Source organism: Procambarus clarkii, chromosome 33 (assembly GCF_040958095.1).
Source record: "Procambarus clarkii isolate CNS0578487 chromosome 33, FALCON_Pclarkii_2.0, whole genome shotgun sequence".
Classification (NCBI taxonomy): domain Eukaryota; kingdom Metazoa; phylum Arthropoda; class Malacostraca; order Decapoda; family Cambaridae; genus Procambarus; species Procambarus clarkii.
Window position 1 is genome coordinate 24,483,062 of NC_091182.1, and position 8,135 is coordinate 24,491,196.

Consider the following 8,135-nt stretch of genomic DNA (forward strand, 5'->3'; position numbering starts at 1 on the left):
GTTCAGAATATGTTGCATATATTTTTTAAAGTGTTTTATTTTTAAGTAGTGTGCTAAATTGTGTTGATGTCTTGGTGTTCTCAAGCGTGTTGGTCTGTATGAGAGGAACAACATCACTGTGAACACCCTTGTAACACCAGGTCCTGGACACCCTTGTAACACCAGGTCCTGGACACCCTTGTAACAGCAGATCCTGGACACCCTTGTAACACCAGGTCCTGGACACCCTTGTAACAACAGGTCCTGGACACCCTTGTAACACCAGGTCCTGGACACCCTTGTAACAGCAGGTCCTGGACACCCTTGTAACACCAGGTCCTGAACACCCTTGTAACAACAGGTCCTGGACACCCTTGTAACACCAGGTCCTAGACACCCTTGTAACAACAGGTCCTGGACACCCTTGTAACAACAGGTCCTGGACACCCTTGTAACACCAGGTCCTGGACACCCTTGTAACAGCAGGTCCTGGACACCCTTGTAACACCAGGTCCTGGACACCCTTGTAACAACAGGTCCTGGACACCCTTGTAACAACAGGTCCTGGACACCCTTGTAACAGCAGGTCCTGGACACCCTTGTAACAGCAGGTCCTGGACACCCTTGTAACAGCAGGTCCTGGACACCCTTGTAACAACAGGTCCTGGACACCCTTGTAACAGCAGGTCCTGGACACCCTTGTAACAGCAGGTCCTGGACACCCTTGTAACAACAGGTCCTGGACACCCTTGTAACAACAGGTCCTGGACACCCTTGTAACACCAGGTCCTGGACACCCTTGTAACAGCAGGTCCTGGACACCCTTGTAACACCAGGTCCTGAACACCCTTGTAACAACAGGTCCTGGACACCCTTGTAACACCAGGTCCTAGACACCCTTGTAACAACAGGTCCTGGACACCCTTGTAACAACAGGTCCTGGACACCCTTGTAACACCAGGTCCTGGACACCCTTGTAACACCAGGTCCTGGACACCCTTGTAACACCAGGTCCTGGACACCCTTGTAACAACAGGTCCTGGACACCCTTGTAACAACAGGTCCTGGACACCCTTGTAACAGCAGGTCCTGGACACCCTTGTAACAGCAGGTCCTGGACACCCTTGTAACAGCAGGTCCTGGACACCCTTGTAACAACAGGTCCTGGACACCCTTGTAACAGCAGGTCCTGGACACCCTTGTAACAGCAGGTCCTGGACACCCTTGTAACAACAGGTCCTGGACACCCTTGTAACAACAGGTCCTGGACACCCTTGTAACAGCAGGTCCTGGACACCCTTGTAACAACAGGTCCTGGACACCCTTGTAACAGCAGGTCCTGGACACCCTTGTAACAGCAGGTCCTGGACACCCTTGTAACACCAGGTCCTGGACACCCTTGTAACACCAGGTCCTGGACACCCTTGTAACAGCAGGTCCTGGACACCCTTGTAACAACAGGTCCTGGACACCCTTGTAACAACAGGTCCTGGACACCCTTGTAACAACAGGTCCTGGACACTCTTGTAACAGCAGGTCCTGGACACCCTTGTAACAACAGGTCCTGGACACCCTTGTAACAACAAGTCCTGGACACCCTTGTAACAACAGGTCCTGGACACCCTTGTAACAACAGGTCCTGGACACCCTTGTAACAACAGGTCCTGGACACCCTTGTAACAACAGGTCCTGGACACCCTTGTAACAACAGGTCCTGGACACCCTTGTAACACCAGGTCCTGGACACCCTTGTAACTACAGGTCCTGGACACCCTTGTAACAACAGGTCCTGGACACCCTTGTAACAGCAGGTCCTGGACACCCTTGTAACAACAGGTCCTGGACACCCTTGTAACAGCAGGTCCTGGACACCCTTGTAACAACAGGTCCTGGACACCCTTGTAACAACAGGTCCTGGACACCCTTGTAACAACAGGTCCTGGACACCCTTGTAACAGCAGGTCCTGGACACCCTTGTAACAGCAGGTCCTGGACACCCTTGTAACAACAGGTCCTGGACACCCTTGTAACAGCAGGTCCTGGACACCCTTGTAACAACAGGTCCTGGACACCCTTGTAACAACAGGTCCTGGACACCCTTGTAACAACAGGTCCTGGACACCCTTGTAACAACAGGTCCTGGACACCCTTGTAACAACAGGTCCTGGACACCCTTGTAACAACAGGTCCTGGACACCCTTGTAACAACAGGTCCTGGACACCCTTGTAACAACAGGTCCTGGACACCCTTGTAACAACAGGTCCTGGACAACCTTGTAACAACAGGTCCTGGACACCCTTGTAACAGCAGGTCCTGGACACCCTTGTAACAACAGGTCCTGGACACCCTTGTAACAACAGGTCCTGGACACCCTTGTAACAACAGGTCCTAGACACCTTTGTAACAGCAGGTCCTGGACACCCTTGTAACAACAGGTCCTGGACACCCTTGTAACAACAGGTCCTGGACACCCTTGTAACACCAGGTCCTGGACACCCTTGTAACAACAGGTCCTGGACACCCTTGTAACAACAGGTCCTGGACACCCTTGTAACAACAGGTCCTGGACACCCTTGTAACACCAGGTCCTGGACACCCTTGTAACAACAGGTCCTGGACACCCTTGTAACACCAGGTCCTGGACCTCCACTGCTACTGGTCTAAGATGCTACGTACTCGCTTCTTGCAGGTCTACGTTCGATTCTCGGTGGACCATCGATGGCTGACCGGTAGGGCGACGACCTCGCCCCTTTTGTAGGGTGGGTCGGAGTTCGAGCCCCGAATGTTGCAAATGGTTGGGCCACGAACCTTCACTCCTCTCTAGTATCCCAGATCTTTTGTCCACATATACCTTCCGAGTTACGTATAGTCATACTGGCCTAGCGCTTTCTTCTCGTAATAACCTTACGACACTTCCTTCACAGCGTCCGTCTGTCCCAGCTATTACCCCTGGTGTCCCAGCTATTACCCCTGGTGTCCCAGCTATTACCCTGGTGTCCCAGCTATTACCCCTGGTGTCCCAGCTATTACCCTGGTGTCCCAGCTATTACCCCTGGTGTCCCAGCTATTACCCCTGGTGTCCCAGCTATTACCCTGGTGTCCCAGCTATTACCCCTGGTGTCCCAGCTATTACCCTGGTGTCCCAGCTATTACCCCTGGTGTCCCAGCTATTACCCCTGGTGTCCCAGCTATTACCCTGGTGTCCCAGCTATTACCCTGGTGTCCCAGCTATTACCCTAGTGTCCCAGCTATTACCCTGGTGTCCCAGCTATTACCCTGGTGTCCCAGCTATTACCCTGGTGTCCCAGCTATTACCCTGGTGTCCCAGCTATTACCCTAGTGTCCCAGAAATTACCCTGGTGTCCCAGCTATTACCCTGGTGTCCCAGCTATTACCCTAGTGTCCCAGCTATTACCCAAGTGTCCCAGCTATTACCCTAGTGTGCCAGCTATTACCTTGTTGTCCCAGGTATTACCATGGTATCCCAGCTATTACCCTAGTGTTCCAGCTATTACCCTAGTGTCCCAGCTATTACCCTAGTGTCCCAGCTATTACCCTGGTGTCCCAGCTATTACCCTGGTGTCCCAGCTATTACCATGGTGTCCCAGCTATTACCCTAGTGTTCCAGCTATTACCCTAGTGTCCCAGCTATTACCCTAGTGTCCCAGCTATTACCCTAGTGTCCCAGCTATTACCCTAGTGTCCCAGCTATTACCCTGGTGTCCCAGCTATTACCCTGGTGTCCCAGCTATTACCCTAGTGTCCCAACTACTCCCCTGGTGTCCCAGCTATTACCCTAGTGTCCCAGCTATTGCCCTGGTGTCCCAGCTATTACCCTGGTGTCCCAGCTATTACCCTGGTGTCCCAGCTATTACCCTGGTGTCCTAGCTATTGCCCTGGTGTCCCAGCTATTACTCTAGTGTCCCAGCTATTACCCTGGTGTCCCAGCTATTACCCTAGTGTCCCAGCTATTACCCTGGTGTCCCAGCTATTACCCTGGTGTCCCAGCTATTACCCTGGTGTCCCAGCTATTACCCTGGTGTCCCAGCTATTACCCTAGTGTCCCAGCTATTACCCTGGTGTCCCAGCTATTACCCTAGTGTCCCAGCTATTAACCTGGTGTCCCAGCTATTACCCTGGTGTCCCAGCTATTACCCTAGTGTCCCAGCTATTACCCTGGTGTCCCAGCTATTACCCTGGTGTCCTAGCTATTACCCTGGTGTCCCAGCTATTACCCTAGTGTCCCAGCTATTACCCTAGTGTCCCAGCTATTACCCTGGTGTCCCAGCTATTACCCTGGTGTCCCAGCTATTACTCTAGTGTCCCAACTACTCCCCTGGTGTCCCAGCTATTACCCTAGTGTCCCAGCTATTACCATGGTGTCCCAGCTATTACCCTGGTGTCCCAGCTATTAGCCTAGTGTCCCAGCTATTACCCTAGTGTCCCAGCTATTAACCTGGTGTCCCAGCTATTACCCTGGTGTCCCAGCTATTACCCTAGTGTCCCAGCTATTACCCTGGTGTCCCAGCTATTACCCTGGTGTCCTAGCTATTACCCTGGTGTCCCAGCTATTTCCCTAGTGTCCCAGCTATTACCCTAGTGTCCCAGCTATTACCCTGGTGTCCCAGCTATTACCCTGGTGTCCCAGCTATTACTCTAGTGTCCCAACTACTCCCCTGGTGTCCCAGCTATTACCCTAGTGTCCCAGCTATTACCATGGTGTCCCAGCTATTACCCTGGTGTCCCAGCTATTAGCCTAGTGTCCCAGCTATTACCCTAGTGTCCCAGCTATTTCCCTGGTGTCCCAGCTATTAGCCTAGTGTCCCAGCTATTAGCCCACTTGATCCTGTCATGAGTTAGACCACTTGACTGCCACTTTGAGTAACCACATTACTCTTCCATTCAGTTTATGACCTGAAACTACCATTTAGTGAACCATCTGAAGCGACCATTTGGGAATGGACCAATCACCTCGCTCGCTGTTCATTAAGCAGTGTTCTGATTGGTCAACAATGGAGATATTTTTGAAAGAGTGGAGACAATAGCGTTATTGTTTAAAAACTATGACGGGGGGGGGGGGGGGGGGTAGATTAGCCTAAAGTGACGCTTATAATACTCACGTTTTTATTATAGGTTTTATTTGAACAAGGCGAGAGCAGCGAGGGGAAAAAAGGCTTAATGATGTTAGCTCGAATAACTAATATATATCCGCACGTCCGTGCCGCTCTACATCAAAAAGGTTTAATTTCCTGCAAGAGTGAGTCCAGTCGACCGTGTCAGCGCTTCTGTTTCGGGGCCATAAATGCTTTCCTGTTAGCAGGTTAGTCAGAAACTCAGGCACGCAGCAGGTTAGACAAAAACCCTAGCCAGCAAGCCAGTCAGTCAGTCAGCAACCCGGCCAGTCACCCAGGAAGCCAGTCAGTCAGTCAGCAACCCGGCCAGTCACCCAGGAAGCCAGTCAGTCAGTCAGCAACCCGGCCAGTCACCCAGGGAGCCAGTCAGTCAATCAGCAAACCGGCCAGTCACCCAGGAAGCCAGTCAGTCAGTCAGCAAACCGGCCAGTCACCCAGGAAGCCAGTCAGTCAGTCAGCAACCCGGCCAGTCACCCAGGAAGCCAGTCAGTCAATCAGCAAACCGGCCAGTCACCCAGGAAGCCAGTCAGTCAATCAGCAAACCGGCCAGTCACCCAGGAAGCCAGTAAGTCAGTCAGCAACCCGGCCAGTCACCCAGGGAGCCAGTCAGTCAATCAGCAAACCGGCCAGTCACCCAGGAAGCCAGTCAGTCAGTCAGTTAGCAACCCGGCCAGTCACCCAGGAAGCCAGTCAGTCAGTCAGCAACCCGGCCAGTCACCCAGGAAGCCAGTCAGTCAATCAACAACCCGGCCAGTCACCCAGGAAGCCAGTAAGTCAGTCAGCAACCCGGCCAGTCACCCAGGAAGCCAGTAAGTCAGTCAGCAACCCGGCCAGTCACCCAGGAAGCCAGTAAGTCAGTCAGCAACCCGGCCAGTCACCCAGGGAGCCAGTCAGTCAATCAGCAAACCGGCCAGTCACCCAGGAAGCCAGTCAGTCAGTCAGCAAACCGGCCAGTCACCCAGGAAGCCAATCAGCAAACCGGCCAGTCACCCAGGAAGCCAGTCAGTCAATCAGCAAACCGGCCAGTCACCCAGGAAGCCAGTCAGTCAGTCAGTTAGCAACCCGGCCAGTCACCCAGGAAGCCAGTCAGTCAATCAGCAACCCGGCCAGTCACCCAGGAAGCCAATCAGCCAATCAGCAAACCGGCCAGTCACCCAGGAAGCCAATCAGCAAACCGGCCAGTCACCCAGGAAGCCAGTCAGTCAATCAGCAAACCGGCCAGTCACCCAGGAAGCCAGTCAGTCAGTCAGCAACCCGGCCAATCACCCAGGAAGCCAGTCAGTCAGTTAGCAATCCGGCCAGTCCCCAAGAAAGCCAGTCAGTCAATCAGCAACCCGGCCAGTCACCCAGGAAGCCAGTCAGTCACCAAGAAAGCCAGTCAGTCAATCAGCAACCCGGCCAGTCACCCAGGAAGCCAGTCAGTCACCAAGAAAGCCAGTCAGTCAATCAGCAACCCGGCCAATCACCCAGGAAGCCAGTCACCCAGGAAATGTCAAGGACACTTCGTAGCGCAAGTGCAAGAATTCTTTGTAGATTACACCATAGTGTTTAACTGTATTAAGGTAGAGGCTGGTGCACGAGGGAAAAGGGAAGGAGGCAGAGAGAGAGAGGAAGAGGTGATAGAGAGAAAGGGAGAGAGAGGAGAGGGAGAGCGAGAGAAAGAGAGGGGGAGAGGGAGAGAGAGAGAGAGAGAGAGAGAGAGAGAGAGAGAGAGAGAGAGAGAGAGAGAGAGAGAGAGAGAGAGAGAGAGAGAGGAGAGAGAAAGGGGAGATAGCGATGATTGTTTTGCAAGAGCCTGGGAGAGGCCATAACTAACCAGCTAAATATAGAATCTATTTTTGTAATTTATCAATTTCGCTCACGTTAGAAAACACTGAGGGAAACGATGATTTTTCAATTGGGAAGAGTGTCAGAAAGACAACCTCGTATTCACCCACACAGATCTCACAGGCTGATATATCTATATTTTTCCTGGAAGTTCGTGTATATATATATATATATATATATATATATATATATATATATATATATATATATATATATATATATATACATATATATATATATATATATATATATATATATATATATATATATATATATATATATATATATATATGCGAACAAGCTTGAATGGTCCCCAAGCATATATTCGAATGAAAACTCCACACCCCAGAAGTGACTCGAACCCAGACCGCCAGGAGCATCACCTCGCCGCAAATACACCTATATTTGGTGTTCACTGGCGCAGCAAACCAGAGAGCCACAGCAATTCGGAGGGCGTGTGGTGTAAGACGTGTGCCAGTTGCCGACATTGGGGTTGCTAACAGGAAGTCCCCTGCATGTGGGGCTGCTACTGCTCTGAGGCGAGCAATGTCGCGCTGTGTTGTTGCAGCTGCTTGGTCTACAATGGGGTCATACCAGTTGGATGGTTTTTGGGCTTTTGATGGTGGTGTTGGAGTGATGAGCCTGCACGAGAGGCCCACTCGGTGGCACAGTGTATGAAATTAGGATCGTCTACATTGCGTAGAATTTTCTTCACTAGGTTCCGACCGTCTCTCGCGGTCGCTTGTCCCTCGGTAGAATTCTTGGTGAATCGGATACTTTTGATATCGTTCGCCTTATGCGTTTTTGTTCTCGTATTATCATCCTTGGTGATATTTAGCGCCCTCTGATTATTCCGCGCGTTTGATGGTGCTACATAGCCTTCCTGGTTTGCTGTCTTCTTTTGATAATTACTTACTTCGTTCACTAGGTTGTCGGAGGCCGAGGAGGAAGAGGATAGGAAGGCTGTCTTTAATGTCGTTACTGTTCGAACTCCGAGGCCCCCAAGTCTTACAGGAAGAGAAGTTTGTTTCCACTGTAAGTCATCGAGAGAGAGGTTGAGGGCTCTTTCTAACATTAATGTCAGTAAGAGGTCATATTCACCTAGTTTTGGTTACTGTAGGATGGTGAACACTGGTGACGAGGTTTCTCCTCTTCAGTAGTGAGGAGTTTTCGGTTGCATATTGGCTTGGGGACCA